Source organism: Melitaea cinxia, chromosome 24 (assembly GCF_905220565.1).
Source record: "Melitaea cinxia chromosome 24, ilMelCinx1.1, whole genome shotgun sequence".
NCBI lineage: Eukaryota > Metazoa > Arthropoda > Insecta > Lepidoptera > Nymphalidae > Melitaea > Melitaea cinxia.
In genome coordinates this window covers 2,117,519-2,133,770 of record NC_059417.1, presented here as the reverse complement: position 1 = coordinate 2,133,770, position 16,252 = coordinate 2,117,519, and the positions used below count along the sequence as shown (strand labels likewise).

Sequence of the window (16,252 nt, the reverse complement as noted above, 5' to 3'; positions counted from 1 at the left end):
AAATTGGGATTTCTCGATCTTATACATTTTTTGCACTCTTGACAATATTTTGACGTTGACTATCGACTTGGAAATCGTGTTTGGGATCGAATTTACTCGTTTCAATAAAGTTAACTTTTTAGTGTTCGATTGTGTATCTTAAAGTGTTTTTTATTATGATAATGGCGCGACTGGCGCTTATTTGTAACATATATTAACTATGTATACTTTTATATTATCAACAATATCACAATCACAGTATTTATTAAAATAAAACTAATTGCGTAACAATTAGTCTTTTATCCTCTTTTAACCTAAGGTAGCAATTTTTAAATATAAATCACAGTATTTATATCTCTAATATTTAAATATAAATCACAGTGTTTATGTTTCTAATATTTAAATAGAAATCACAGTATTTAAGTCTCTAATATGTTTTAACTATATTAATAAACTTTTGTATTCACTAATTTAAGCTTAACACTGGTAAAATTGCAGAAATTATTACAGAAGTAAATAAAGAAAGAAGATAAGCTAATTATAAATATTAAATTAAGAAAATACGTAATTGAGATAATTTGAAATTTAGAAGTCTCAAAATTGCGTCAGCCATAAGCTTCTTTTTAACAACAACACACATTATGCAGAATGTATAATATATCTTGCGTTTTTATGCTTAAAAAAATCAGTTTTAGGTTTAATTTAAGGAATTACAATATAAAAGATAATAATTAATTATTGGAGACACATTATAATTTAAAAAACATAAAATTTCATGAATTAAATTTTATTTTCTTATTATTTTTTATTATAATGGCTACACGAGAAACCGATCGTCAATTCGATTTCAATTTCAATTCAATTGAAAGCTCGATTTGGTCAAGAGTACCAAAATATTGCAGATTGGAATTGGAACTGTATTGAATTCGTGTTTTTGTGAGATTGGGATTGAAGTCAAGAGTAAGCCTACTGATTTAGACGGGACTCACTGGCAGATAGCTGATGTAGTAAGGAGTAACTTAGGCTACTTTTATTTTTGATATTTATTTATTTTTATAACTCAGCGAACTGAATAATACCTTTTTTATTAAATTCCACGAGGACGAAGTCGCGGGCACAGCTATTATACAACATAAACAAAGACCAAAATAATGACAAACATATGCATGATATATACAACCACTTGTCCTTAGCAGGGGATGGAATTTATGACCGGTAGCAGCTAGTTACTATCACTGCTGCGCTAAAATATCGTTACATAAGCACTCTGATCTATTCTGACAACACCAGACGTCGATAAAACGTTGTGCAATGTTTTGTTTCTTGATGATGGTGGAAATGTCGATTAATATTTATTAAAAGTAAAAAAAGTTACGAATATAAAATGTTGTATTATAAAGTAATAATATCATCTTCAATGTGGATGAAAGAGTTAGGAAGAAAAACGGCCGCTGTATAGCTAACGTGGACGGGACGGGGATGGGACGGTGGAACGGGGACGGACGTAATTAGTAAACACTGACGGGGGTTTTTAATTTATACGTTCCGTGACAGAAACTCGGAACTAACTTGCTAGTGTAGTGTGTGAATGATGGCAAAAGTATCATACATTTTTTTCACAGTTCTTATAATAATTATTAATATAATTATAAAATTATTGTTATTTAACTATCTAAAGTTTTCTTTGTATATTTTATCATTTTTATTTTTCATTATCTTAAAAATTACTTAATGCCTATTAAATTTACAGTCATATTATTAAGTTATGGTTAATTACAATATATTAATATACATTTACTAATACTTACAATCAAAAGTGAGGTTAACATAAAAATAATTCCAAAATCACAATCACACCGATGATTTTTTAAAACAATAAAAAATAATCTCTTACTATCACTATTCATTATAACATTCCTGCCATACGTCGATAATAAAGATTCACTTCAATAAACCGTTTTCAGTAAGTGAAAATTACACATTAAAATATCATTGGATAGTTATTAATAATAATTGAATAAATGAATGAAATAAATCTTAACGTTTCAGGGAGTGATAGTTCGAGCGCAATTTTCCGTCACAGATAATTTTTATGTTTCACTTCAGCCCATCGCAGTCCACTGCTGGACATAGGCCTCCCCAAGTTCGCGCCAGACATCCCGGTCTTCCGCAATCCTTATCCAGCCTACACCGGCAATCTTACGTAGATCGTCGGTCCAACTGGCCGGAGGACGTCCCACACTGCGTTTGCCAAGACGCGGTCTCCACTCTAGGCCCCGTCAACGGCTATCGGTCCTGCGACACAGATGACCAGCCCACTGCCACTTCAACTTGCTAATTCTGTGGGCTATGTCGGTTACTTTCGTTCTCTCGCGGATAGTCTAATTTCTAATCTTTGAGAGAGACCCCAAGTATAGCCCGTTCAATTGCACGTTGGGCGACTTTAAACTTGTGGACCAGTCCCTTCGTCAGTGTCCACGTCTCGGCTCCGTATGCTAACACAGGCAGGACGCATTGCTCGAAAACTTTTGTCTTTAAGCATTGCGGAATCTTCGAAGTGAAGACTCGACTGAGTCTGCCAAACGCCGCCCAGCCCAACCGAATCCTCCTATCGGCCTCGTTCTCGAAGTTGTTGCGGCCTAGTTGGATAGTATGGCCTAGGTAAATATAATCCTGAACAACTTCGAGAAGGGTACCATCGACCGATACCGGTATCGGTATGACTTGGTTGTTAAACATAACTTTCGTCTTATCCAAGTTTATACAGAGACCGACACGTCGGGAGGACTCGTTTAGGCCGGCCAGCATTTGGCCTAACTCATGCAGCGTCTCCGCAAATATGACAATATCGTCGGCGAAACGAAGGTGAGAGATGAATCCACCGTTGACGTTGATGCCTTGTTCCCCCCAATCCAAGGTCTTAAAAACATCCTCTAGCGCACTGGTAAACAGTTTCGGTGATATTATATCCCCCTGTCTTACCCCACGCCGGAGGAAAATAGCTCTTGTTCTTTAGTCATTGACATGAACGGTCATCGTCGTCGGTCCTACATAGATTTCAGTACCTCGATATATCGCTAGTCGATATGACATCTCTGCAGAGAGTCCAGGACAGCCCAGGTCTCGACAGAGTCGAAGGCTTTCTCGTAGTCCACAAATGCCATACACAGCGGTTGATTATATTCTTCCGTCTTTTGGATAATCTGCCGAACAGTATGGATGTGGTCCACGGTGCTATAGCCATTTCGAAACCCAGCCTGCTCTGGTGGTTGGAATTCGTCGAGTCTTCTGGCGAGACGATTCGTAACAACCCTCGAAAACAGCTAATAGACGTGGCTCAGAAGTGAGATCGTAATTCTTTAACAGAGACTTATCGCCTCTCTTAAAGAATAGCACCACCACACTCCTGGACCACACGTCCGGCGTGGTACCTCTGTGGACGACGGCGTTAAATAGTCTTACCAAGGCTTTCAGGACAGGTCGCCCTGCGGCTTTAAGGAGTTCAGTGGTAACTCCGTCATCCCCCGGGGCCCTCCCGTTTTTAAGCTGCCCGAGCGCTCCACTAATCTCGCCCTCTTCGAAGTCCGGGATACTCTCCGAATAATGGCGCAACAATGGTGCCCGTGGATCTTCGGTATCCCAAGTCGTAGGCTTGCGTGCGCTCGACGAGTACAGCTGTCCATAAAAATTCTCAACCTCTTCTCGGATCTGAGGGCGAGAGCAGACGGTTCTGCCATCTGCTGTTTTAAGCTTCGCAAGAAGGCTTCTCCCCAATGGTCTTTGGACAACTTTGGACACGCTATTCTGCTCAATCAGAGTAGTAACCTCTCTCGTATTTGAGCAGCGGAGGTCTCGCGAATAAGTTTCCGTATCCTCTTGGAAAGAGCCCTCTGTTCTGGCGAAGCAGCCGGCATCTCGCGCCTCTGCTGCCAGATCCAAGGCTTCGGGAGAAAGTTTGGACTGCTTCGTTGGCTTTGTTGGTGGAAAGTACCTGCGACCCTGTGTACACACCGTATTCACCACGTTGTCGGTTATCTCGTTGAGGTCGCTAGTAGTTTCCAGCAAATTGAATCGGTTTTGGAGTTCCAATTGGAACTGCTCGGAGCGACATAGTATTTAGGGCAGCGTAGGTCAGAGAGTAGATTTCATCAAGCGGGTCCGCTCCTTTCGGAGACATATATTCAGAGTGCCCCGTACTAGCCGGTGGTCGCTGTCGGTGTTAAACCTGTTAACCACTGAAACATCTCTGAATATATGCCTTTTATCCGCTATGATGAAATCTATCTCGTTCCTCGTCACAGTATCGGGGCTTTGCCATGTCCACCTCCTTTGGGGCTTCTTCTCAAAATTTTTTAATATTTATAATTTATTTAGCCAAAAAAAAAACAAATATCAGACTTCGCTGAAAAAATTAGGAAGAACAATTTTACTGAAACGATGGATTCTTAATATTCTTTTCCTTAATGTATTTGATCATTTTGCAAAACCAGTTCTAATTTATAATGATATTGTGTTTTAGGTGCGAGGATTTGGAAACAGTTGTGTGATGGCTTGCAGGTGGATATCTATATTTGTCCTCCTCAACGTCTTCACTCCCCTAGTTGAGGCCTTCGGTCTCGGAATCACTTACTGCTTCTTTACCGTGGTGTGTTTCTTAACAGCGGCCTTTAGCCACTTCTATCTGCCGGAAACTAAGGGACTATCGGTTGATGAGATACAGAAGCTGTTTGTGAAAGAAAGAAACGAAGAAATAAACAAAGGTTCACGAAATTGATAAGGTAATTTAAGAATTATTAATAAATAAATAATGTGTGGTGGTGTGAGGAATAACGTGTTGGGTTCCTCGTCCTCACGAAAAGAGAGGATCCTCCAACCAGACGGGTGTTGTGTCTGGTGGGCTACTGCCCCGACGGTTGTCGTAGGGTTCTTGTATATATACTCAATCACTTTGATAACTTTGATAGCACGATGTAGAACACGTCAGTCTTTTCTAGTTTTGTTAGTCATTTTGGCGGCATCCTGATAAAATAAACATAGACATGAATTATCAAACGATGTAATAATGATAGCAAACCGCAATAATAACAACAATCATCACTATGTGTCGCTTTAAAAAATTCTTTCGATCTACCATTTGGAAACGCGCGTGGCGCGTTGTGACGCCGCGTTGGCGCAGCGGTCACAGCCATGGATTGTAGCTGTTGCGTTGGCGGTTGCGGGTTCGATCCTCGCACATGAAAAACATTTGTATCGGCCATACTTACAGGTGTTTGCTGTTGTCTGGGTGTTTGTGCAGTCCTTGTGGGGTCTCCCCACCGTGCCTCGGAGAGCACGTTAAGCCGTCGGTCCCGGTTGTTATCATGTACACCTGATAGCGATTGTTACTCATAGTAGGGAATATATCCGTCAACCCGCATTGGAGCAGCGTGGTGGATTAAGCTCTGATCCTTCTCCTACATGGAGAAAGAGGCCTATGCCCAGTAGTGGGATATTAAGCAAAAAATAAAAAAAAAATTGGGAAGAACTCTTAAAACATTGTAAGCTTATATATTTAGGTACAAGACTCGAAAAGAAAAGCGTCTATAAGCTGCGTTAAGCATTTACCACCAGGTGAGCCGTAGGCTTATTTGGCGGCCTAAAAAAAAAACCTTTTGGCGAGGCATATGCATACGAACATGTATACATTATGTATTAGTTAAATACATTTAATCAATAAGCTTATGTTGTATCACTTTTTTATTTGTTTTTTGTTTAGGTTCACTTTGTAGTCCTGTTATTAATTATGTAATATGTGTTCTTTTTCTATAATTTTAACTTGATGCAGTATGTTTTTTATTATTATTATAAATCATTGTAAATAAAACATAGGTGTTAAGATAATTTTGTAAAGTAGTTTTTTTTTTGAGTTTTGTCGATAAAAAAAGCATAATAAAAATGTATACACGAATAATTATTTTCTTTATACCACAAATAGAACTTAAATTTAATATTTTATAATAAAGAACTTCGTTCCTAACTGATGTTCAAAGACGTTTCAAGATGACATTTTGTTCAAAGATGTTTGTTTTTTTTTTAATTTCTAAAATCATCAAAAATTGTTTTTCTCATTATTATTTTACTTTTATTCTACAAGAAAAATGATAAAGATCGTGAAAATCTCAAATCGAAATTTTGATATTTAAAGAATGCTCCAAATTTTTCAAAGTTCCTAAGAAAAGTATCTACTTTATATCTTTTTTAACACTAAAGGAATGGACTTAATGCACGAGAAACAAAAAAAAAGTCTTTAGTATGTCAAATAATAAGTTAAAGAAGTTAAGGGAGATCAAGAAGTAATTTTTTACTTCAACACGCAGGAAAAGCAAAATATTGAATAAAGAAAAAAAAATAGACAGGCGCGCGCGTGCTCTTGCAGTCATCTGATTTATGTTATAGTTAATTCATAGCACGCATTAAATCAAAAAAAAAAAAAAAAAAACTATATTCAAATAGGCTTCAAAAAAACTTTCAAATTAAATTATTTAAATGATTATTATTTTTAAAAGTGACTCTACCATTAATTCGAAAGATGTAGATTCTGCAGAGAAGATTGGGCAAGAAAGTCTTTTGAAAATAATATATAAATTGTGTTTTAGTAGAAAATTAGTAATAAGGCTATGTTTTTATCACGCTGGAGTTCACGCGGAACTGGACCGGAAGTGTTTGTATGCATACTGAACGAAACTGCACAGAAACCGAATCCAAATTACGCCTTGTCGTATCTTCAAAGCAATTGCCAAAATGAGCAACTTTGATCTTTATTACAACGATTTTTGGATGTATTTCACTCTGTTACTTGTTTCGCCATCTTATGTCGAATCTAAATACTGCTTTACTTTTTGAGTGTTTAAACGAAAGTATTAAATTATCTTTCTTGTTATCAGTAGTAGGTAAACCAGTTCCAATACATGAGATTTTTTAAATTTAAGCAAATGCAATATATTAATTAGGGCAAGAGAGAGCTAACAATATACCATAACTAACACATATATGTGGTTCACTTTACGGAATTACTATTATATCTTTATGTTTTAACTTCAACATAGTTAAATATATGTCTAGGTATTGTAAAAATTTCTCGCATAAAACATACTGCTAGACTTATAGAGAAAAAAATATTATTTATATTTATTGTGTTACAAACGCCATCTGTGATTTGTCGACTAGAACTAACTAGACTATTAACTACTACCGAAAAATTGGCCCCATTGGGCCTAAAGTAAACCCGGAGGCAACGCGCCCCGCTGAGAAAAGCCCAGGAAATTAGGAGATCCTCTAGGCCCGTACCCAGGCAGGCCTTCAGATGTGCACTACCGGAAAATATTCACCATTATAAGAATTTAGGTCAAAGAGGAATCGATATGCAATTATTGGTATGTTTTTATTTTTACAGTATTGCGTGTTTTCCTGTAAAATAAATAAATAAATAAGTTGTTATAAAACATCATGAGACACGATTATCACGCTGGTAAAAAAAGTATACATTATGTTATCACAACGAGCACTGTATCTATACATAATTATAATAAAATGGTAGGAAAGTCAAAACTGTACATTGAATATTTTTTTTAAAGAATACTTGAGGTGTGATCTACAATCGATACCGAAGTCAAAAATATAGTTTTTAGAATTTTTGTCTGTTTGTCTGTTTGTCTGTATGTATGTCCGGGATAAACTCAAAAAGTACCGCATTGATTTACTTCAAATTTGGCACGAATATTATTAAGAAGTCGGGTCAACATATAGGCTACATATTATCATGCTATCACCTACCGGGAACGAGCAGTGTACCTTTATTTCCTCAACGCATTCTGTAACAACGTGTAATCTAACGACGCATATTTGAATGTTGTTGTTATTATGTTAATAACCATGCTATATAAGCTAGCTTCACACCATAAAAATCACGCAATATAATAACTAAGCTGATAAACATAATTAATTGAATATAAGTAGACAAGACAATTTTAAAGCAGCGCCATCTATGAGATTTTTCTGTAGATATGAAATGTAAAGAAGAAACGGGTAAATGAATGTTATTTTTAAAGGTATAACCGTAGGTATTTTTGGTGCTGTATAGCATTCACGCAGACGAAGTCGCGGGCAGAAGCTAGTTTAAAATAAAATCCAAAATAAACTAATTATAAAATTATATTTTAGCACGTCAATACTTTGGAAGAAAACCTGAATGATCAAGGTCGTCTGAATCGGCATCCTGTCTCCCACCTTATCCTCCTACAGGAAGGCGCCCTACACCATCGTACAGCGAGGGTCCATCTCCTTCAAGCCCACCGTATCAGCCTAGTTAGCTCTTCCTACTCAGTAAAACTGAGGAACCACCAGCGGTACCAAGTCAACCATCATATCAATCAAGTGTACCTGGCTACAAACCTAGTCACCTACTTAGGTGAGATTGATTGACAGCCACATACCCAGTAAAACCCAGCGGTACCCTTATTGTCATAGCGGGCACCACGGTTTCGCTTTCGCATGCTAGCGTGTCGTCCCGTTCAAATTTAAATAAATAAAAATGAAATAGTTAAATTATTCAAAACTATTTTATATTGTATTTCGAAAAATATCCGATTTAAAATAACACTGCCTATTGTATTGGACAGATTAAAACAGTTATGTAACACAACGTAGGTCGACGAAAAAAAAAAAATTAAGTAATTACGCATTATGAGATATAAATCCAAAAGTACTTATTAGATTGCAATTAAATTTAAATAGACCACATGAGACGCATCACCTTTCGATTAAAACTAAAATCATCGAACTCGTCCTGTCAAAATTTCTGAGGTAACATACATAAAAAATACAGTCGAATTGAGAACCTCTGAAGTTGGTTAAAAATTGTTTTAATATCAAATAAAGTATTTGGACAGTTCAGTCTTTATACATAATCATCGTATACATACACACATAATACATAATCATAATGACGAAGCTAATTACTTAAATGTAAAGATAGGGTTAGCAAAAAAAAATGTCTGGGTCTTTTAGTAGAATAATTTTGAAAGGTACGAGAACAACGAAATAAAGAAAAGCAAAAAATGTTGATAAGTAATATTGTTAAAATATAAAATATTTTGATATTTATTATAATTCATGTAATTATAACTACTTTATGCCCGCGACTTCGTCCGCGTGGTATTTATTATTCCTTTAATTAAAGTTTTATAGATGGCAATACCTTATAATGCTTCTTTATAGACGATATTCAACGTAAACTAATTCTAAACATGGACAAATAGGTTGGTTGGCTGACTTACATGGGAGAAGGCAAAATAGAGCTGGCCGTGCGAGAATCAGCTGACGCTGAGGTCCACGACCGCAACACGCAGCGTCTGCCCTTGAACTTTATTTTTGTCACGAACTAATAACCAAACAACAACCTTACACAACAACTTTTTTTTTCAACATCGCGAAGTAGAATACTGTTAACGCCATCTAATTTATTTAATACGAATTAGAGTTGGTAAAATCATTTTTGAACCGTTGGTTATTCCAATGAATTGTAACAATGCACCATCGCGATGTGTAATACTATCGGCGCCATCTAGTTTGTTTGATGTGACGATGAAATACGCTACGCTAGACACTGTTTTGTGTGCCCCGGTGATGAAAGCCCGGATAAAGAGGGTAGTCTCAAGGACAATCCACACGCAGATGCTGTTTTTGTAAGGTTTAACTTTTTCGTGGCATCTCGGTTTTTTTAATATATAAATTGTTTTATCGTATGATGATACCGGCAATATCAATACGTAATTAGGTAGTTTGTGTAATAATCCGTTTAAGCAATTAATTTTTTTTAGACTATCAGACGGCAATTCTTTAGTTTTTCGGGATCATAAGTATCCCGTATGTTGTCTTCTCTAAATCGAAACCAAACCAAGTTTAATATTATCAAAATAATTACATGCTGACTGCATCGTCTGCAGAATATTTAAATGTATGTATAATCAAATGTATCAATGTAAATAAAATAAATTTATGTGTAACATCGTTATTAAAAGATTTTTGATATGAGATAATATTTAAAATATATGACCGGTAGCCAATAAAATGTTTTTGGAATAAACCTTATGTATATTCTCACAAAGCATTTAATTGATTGGAATAGGAAGCTTATAACGGATTAGAATATAAATGTTTACTTAGACAATCTTTTTTTAAAGATAACAGTAAAAATTATGAGGAAAATAATATAGAGAACGAATTTAATAAACATTAAATTATATCAAATAGTAAGCGTGTATGTATGTCTTAAATTAAAACAACTCAATGTAGTTATCTCGGTAAAAACACTGTCTAGGTGACAAAATTTAATTTGTAACTCATTGAATTTTTCCAAAATAAAAAATCTTAATGATGATCCTTTGTCATTTTAACTTGACGCCTTTGACATTTTTTTATCATTTAATAAAATTCAGCTAACAATTTATTAAGTCAACATGTCCTTATTATTTATGTAATCTTGCATCGAATAAGAAGCTTTAGGTGTTAATTTTATTTAATACAAATTTGAAATTTATTCTCCGATAATTGCAAAATCTTTTGGGGGATTTTATTATACCTATAAATGCCATAACGAAAAAATGAGACGTTTCCTTTGCGCAGACAGAAACGTGAAGTTACAATCTTGCTTGTTTATATTGCAATTATAACTATTTATGTCAAAACAGTCGATATTCTTGTGCATATGCATAATAAGATACATAAAAAGTTAGGATCACTAATGAGACTATTCACAAGAGAACAAAATTAACCGACACAGCCCTCAAAATTAACAAATTTAAGTGGCAGTAAGCTGGTAACCTATGTCGCTGGACCGATGGCCGCTGGAGACCGTGTATTGGCAAACATAGTGTGGGACGCCATCCGGTTCGCTGTGCCGACGATCTACGTCAGATTGCGGGTGGTAGCTGGATGAGAATTGTGGAAAACCGGGATGTTTGGCGTGAACTTGGGGAGGTCTATTTCCAGCAGTGGACTGTGATACACTTAAGTAAATCAAAATGAATGAATACATAATATTGCTATAAATGTATCGTTAGGCAATTGTTAATATGTCTTATTGATGACGCGTTGGCGCAGTAGTCATAGCACTAGATGTTGCGCTGGCAGTCGCAGGTTCGATCCCAGCTTACAACAGATATTTGTATTGGTCATTTAGATGTTTGTCATGGTTTGGGCGTTTGTGCTTGTGCGTTGTGTATGTTTCCTGACCCCCGACATAGAAGAAAACCAGTAGGTTTTCTACTGGTTTTCTCCTATGTCGGGGTAGGACATAGGAGAAAACCTACTGGGGGCCGTTGAGTTTAACACTTTTAATATGTCTAATTTATGGAAAACATCCCACAGATCCAAAAGATCATATTTTTTAACCCGGGGCCATGGGGGTTGGGTCTGTGAGACCCGTCACATTTTGTATTACTTGTAGTTAAGTTAGTATCGGTGCGACGTTGCCGTTCTTCTCAGTAGCTGGATCTGTTGGGTTGTTCTATGCGTCGCAGGTAACAAATTAGTCGTGCGACAGCCGCAGCGGGAGTTACACGTGCACAAATCTAAAAAAGGTATGTGAGACCCATCCCCGCAGTTAGTGTAACAATTACGCGCCATTTGGTATACGTATTATTTTAATTTTTTACCGTAGATTTATGCTTTTATTTCCGTTTTTTTTTTGTTGTTATTTATAATTTAAGTTGCTAATGTATAGTTTAATGTATGTTATTTGTGTTTTTTGTAGGTAATTAGTAAAAAATGGACCGAAAAGAGAAAGAAAGACAGCGTATACTGCCAATTTTACAAGAGTTTGACTCTGAGTCTGCGTTGTCAGACCAGGAGTGTGTTGAGGAAGATCATTTGGGTGAGCGTAGTCATCCCAGTGATACAGAGCAAGAAATCTCAGAGTTTGACGATGATGACATTACGCTATCTACGCTGTCGCATAGAAATCGTTCGCCACAGTTGGAGGAACATTCTACATTTGGATCGACTTCGAGCTTTTATCGTGGCAAAGATAGTACGATTTGGTATAAGACGCCTTTTCGACAAAATGTCAGAACCAGAACGGAAAATATTTATAATTCATCAGTTGCCAGGTGTAGTGCCAGAAGAAAAATCGGCGATGTTTGAAGTGGAATGCTCGAATCTTTTTACTACTGAGGATATGCTGCAAATCATACTTATGCATACTAATTCACGCATTGAACCTAAAATAGCTTCGTGTACTAATTTATCCAAGTACACCCATGTTAAAAAATGCACTATGATTGAATTGAAAGCTTTTATAGGCCTTCTTTATCTTGCTGGTCTTTACCGATCAGGCAGACAAAATTTGAGCGATTTATGGGCTACTGATGGGACAGGTGTCGATATTTTTCGGCTTGTAATGTCTTTACAGAGATTTTATTTTATTCAAAGTTCTTTGACCTTTGATGATATTTCTACACGTCAGCAAAGAATTCAATTAGATAATTATGCAATTAGAGAACTTTTTGAAGCTTTAGTAGAAAACTGTAAGAAAACCTACATACGAAGTGATTTTCTAACAATTGACGAAATGCTTGTAGCAGCAGTTCGCAAAAGGTGTCAAGTGTGTCCAGTCAAGAAAGACTAAAACAAATTACACCTGCGAGAGTTGCATCAAATATATTTGTTTGGAACATATTGTATCTTTCTGTGCTGACTGTACCAAAGATAATGATTTGGAGTAATTATTATTTTCTTTCTTCCAAAGATAATCTAGTTTCCTACAAAAAAGTGCCATTGAAACATTTATAGTGTTTGTTAATTAATAAAAGAGTTACATTTAAGTAGATGAGAAAGATTTTGTTAATATTTGTGTTTTTGTTTAATGATGTAATAAATATGATTAAAACATGATATTACATAATATTTTTCTTTAATTTATTTACTTCATATGTCTAAAAAACCAAATACGGATAAATATTATCTTTTTTATTTATAGTGTTTAAATAACTGATATATAATAAACGGGTCTGTGAGACCCACCCCAACGTCCATGTAACATTTTTTCACCCCCATGACGCCGGGTTAAATATAACAATGGGTAAAAACGAGCAAACGAAACCATCTGATTTTAAACAGCTACCGTCGCCCATGGATATCTGCAATATAAGAAGAGTTTCGGGTACGTTGTTGGCCTTTAGAAAAAAGATCTCAATACACTCGACGACGCTTGAAAACCCCCAAGATATAGCGTTCAGGGAAAACCTAAAGAGGAAGGTTATTCCACAGTTTGCATGTACAAGGAAAGAATGCGCGCGAAGCTCGCTCATTGGTTGCACACCATGCTGGATATAGACGGTAAAAAACACACAGGGAGCCAACTTTTCTTCTTATACTTAGGGGCTCTAAACCGTCCGTGAGTTTGGGGTAGTCGACAACGCGAACTGCCCGGCGTTGTATGGAGTCAAATGGGTACAGTTAGTATTAAGGAGCACCTGCCCAATAGTGCAAACAATACTCTATACTGGGGCGGACCTGAGGCTTGTAAAGCAGTAGCTGACATCCCGATGTGAAGTACTAGCCCACCCTGTTCAGAAAATCGAGCTTTTTTTGAATCAAAACAAATTTAGTTATGTTTAATGATATGTTCTGAAAACTTGGCGTTAAGAAAAGGGGGTTTTCTTCCGTATTATCGGTCACTTATTAGCTGGCAATCTTTTGATACGCACTACAGCTACCTCGGAGTGCACCAGGCAATGGTCGGATGAATCTAACGGTGCATCAACAGTTATACAGTAATCCTCCGGGTGGGTGGTCAGCAGAAGAGCCAGCAGGGAAGGAGCATGACCTTCACTGTCAGGAATTCAGGTAATACCTAACATATACGGTTATACGGTATACGGTTCTCCTTGCACGGTCAGTGGTGTGTGAACTTAGCTGGTCAACATCAGGGGTGTTAAAATTACCTAGGATAACCACTTCCGTGCACGGGTACTGATGAAATACATATTCAGTAATCTTCTTGACGTCTCCGAAGAGACGATCAATTTCATAATAACCACTATGGGCGTACGTGTAATGTCACCAAAGTCTACGCGCACCCATTAAATGGGCAGATCTCTAACTCCAAGTTGTCGAGCCGTTGACAACAGCTAAAAAGCTAAAAAGGCGTCTCAAATTAATGGTACCTGGATGGCACATATCTTCATGAGTAGATATTTGTATCTCTCAAATATCCTTAAATTTAAATGGCAGATCACTGTAAAAGTCCATTTTTAGCACAGATCCAGAAGACTTTTTTCCATTTATTGATACATATAATATCAGAATTATTGTAATTTAGAGAACCTTATTTTAATTTTAAAAGAAAACAATTGTCTTGGCTATATGCATGCGTAAAAATATTAATGAATATAAAGGCGTTTACGTCTATTTTCTTCCGAGCTTGCATTCGTTTTATCCATGATCAAAACAGAAAAAAAAGTCATTTCAGAAAAAGTCAGGTTCGAATACTGTACTTAAAATATTTAGCACAAGAGCTAAACGATATTATTTTATCTAAACAAAAAAAAAAGTTATAATAAGCTATGCTATTAAAATTAGGATGCGTTACATCAACGATAAGAATTGAGAGTTTCATTCATTGTAGTGATAATAACAGTCTATAAGAGATCTCATCGAAAAAATGGAGATCGAAAAATTAAAAATGTCGGCTTTCTGCATTCAACTGCTCGCGGCTATAATAAGTTAGTGATTTCTTAAATTTATTTCTAGTTAGAAGTTTATTTATCTTGATTTATTTTATGTTTTTATTGCGTATATTTATAGTTTTTGAGGGTGTAAGAGTTTTCGTAATAAGGCATATTTATTTTGTAATTTGAATAATTAGACCAGTGCTTTTAGCCTTTGAAAATGGTAAAAAGTGAAAAAAATTAAAGCAGAATGAAACCCGTGTAAAAGGAAGAAAATACAACGTAAGTGAAAGGAAAAACAAATTACGGGCGATCTGAGGTCGGGAAGTGATAGGGTAAAAATTATCCCTAATTTTCAATTGAAAATTCTCACGTTAAATTATCAGTTTCTTTTTTATAAAGTTTTTGGTTTTTAAACGGTTTTATTTAGCTTTACCGGTTCTGTTTATTTATTTGTTTGGGTCAAATTTAGTAATAAGAATTTTACCCTCTTCCTGATGACAGATTGATCTGTAATTTGGTACACACTCTTAATCTTGATGACAATACAACTTAATATATTCCTTATGATTATAAATCCACAAGGCCGCCGATACAAAATGGCGGATCACATATTACTTCACAACAACCTTAATATGGGTATCAAATGAAAGGGCTTGATTAGTGAAATAGAGTTCACTATGAAAAATCCAAGATGGCTGCCGCCACAAAATGGCGGATTACATATTGTCCACAAATACCTCAATATGGGTGTCAAATGAAAGGGCTTGATTGGTAGAATAGAGCTCGCTATGAGAAAGCCAAGATGGCCGCCGCCAAAAAATGGCGGATTACATTTTTTCCATAAATATCTCCTCAATATGGGTATCTAATGAAAGGGCTTGATTGGTAGAATAGGGCTCGCTAAGGAAAATCCAAGATGACTGCCACAACAAAATGGTGGATTACATATTTTCCACAAATATCTTGATATGGGAATCGAATGAAAGGGTTTGATTGGTAGAATAAAGCTCAATACAGTGTAGGTTATTTATCACTAATCTAAAAACCGTTTAACAAGTAACTTCTTTAACTTAGAATCGGGACCCAAGTATGGGTCTCCCACCCAAGTCAAAATTTTGTAACGTGTCGAGTACTGTGTGACGTTAGGGTGGCTAAAAATGATATGTCATTAGCACTTTCTCCTCAAGACTTTGGCACAATTGTTACATATATCCTCGCCCCTCTACTGAACCTCTGGGGAAGTCGACCGTTATAATGTCCATCACTCGTGGAACAACATCGAAACTGAATACAAAAAAAAAACAGAAACAGTACTCCTAAGAAAAAGAAGGCTAGAAAAGCCAAAGAAAAATATAAAATAAAACGTGCAAAAGAGAGTGAAAGTGAAACTCATATTCGACTACAGAAACGGAGAGAACAATTTCCACTGTCCACAAAATGCAAGCACAGTAGACCACGCAGTTGTATATTTAGGCTAAAAATTGTTTGAGGAAGGACAAGTATACGTAACTCTGAGTCGAGTGAAGTCTTTGGGAAGATTGTGTATTGAAGAGTTAGATTGC

General features: G+C 36.2%; 1 long non-coding RNA gene across 1 annotated transcript; it reads right to left on the bottom strand.

Annotated features, from left to right (window-relative positions):
* Positions 1-756: 756 nt before the first annotated feature.
* Positions 757-16,016, bottom strand: LOC123665608. Its single transcript, XR_006745082.1, has 3 exons — positions 16,005-16,016; positions 9,247-9,251; positions 757-963 (listed from the first exon to the last, which is right to left on the bottom strand). It is a non-coding gene; the product is annotated as an uncharacterized LOC123665608 (long non-coding RNA).
* Positions 16,017-16,252: the final 236 nt, after the last annotated feature.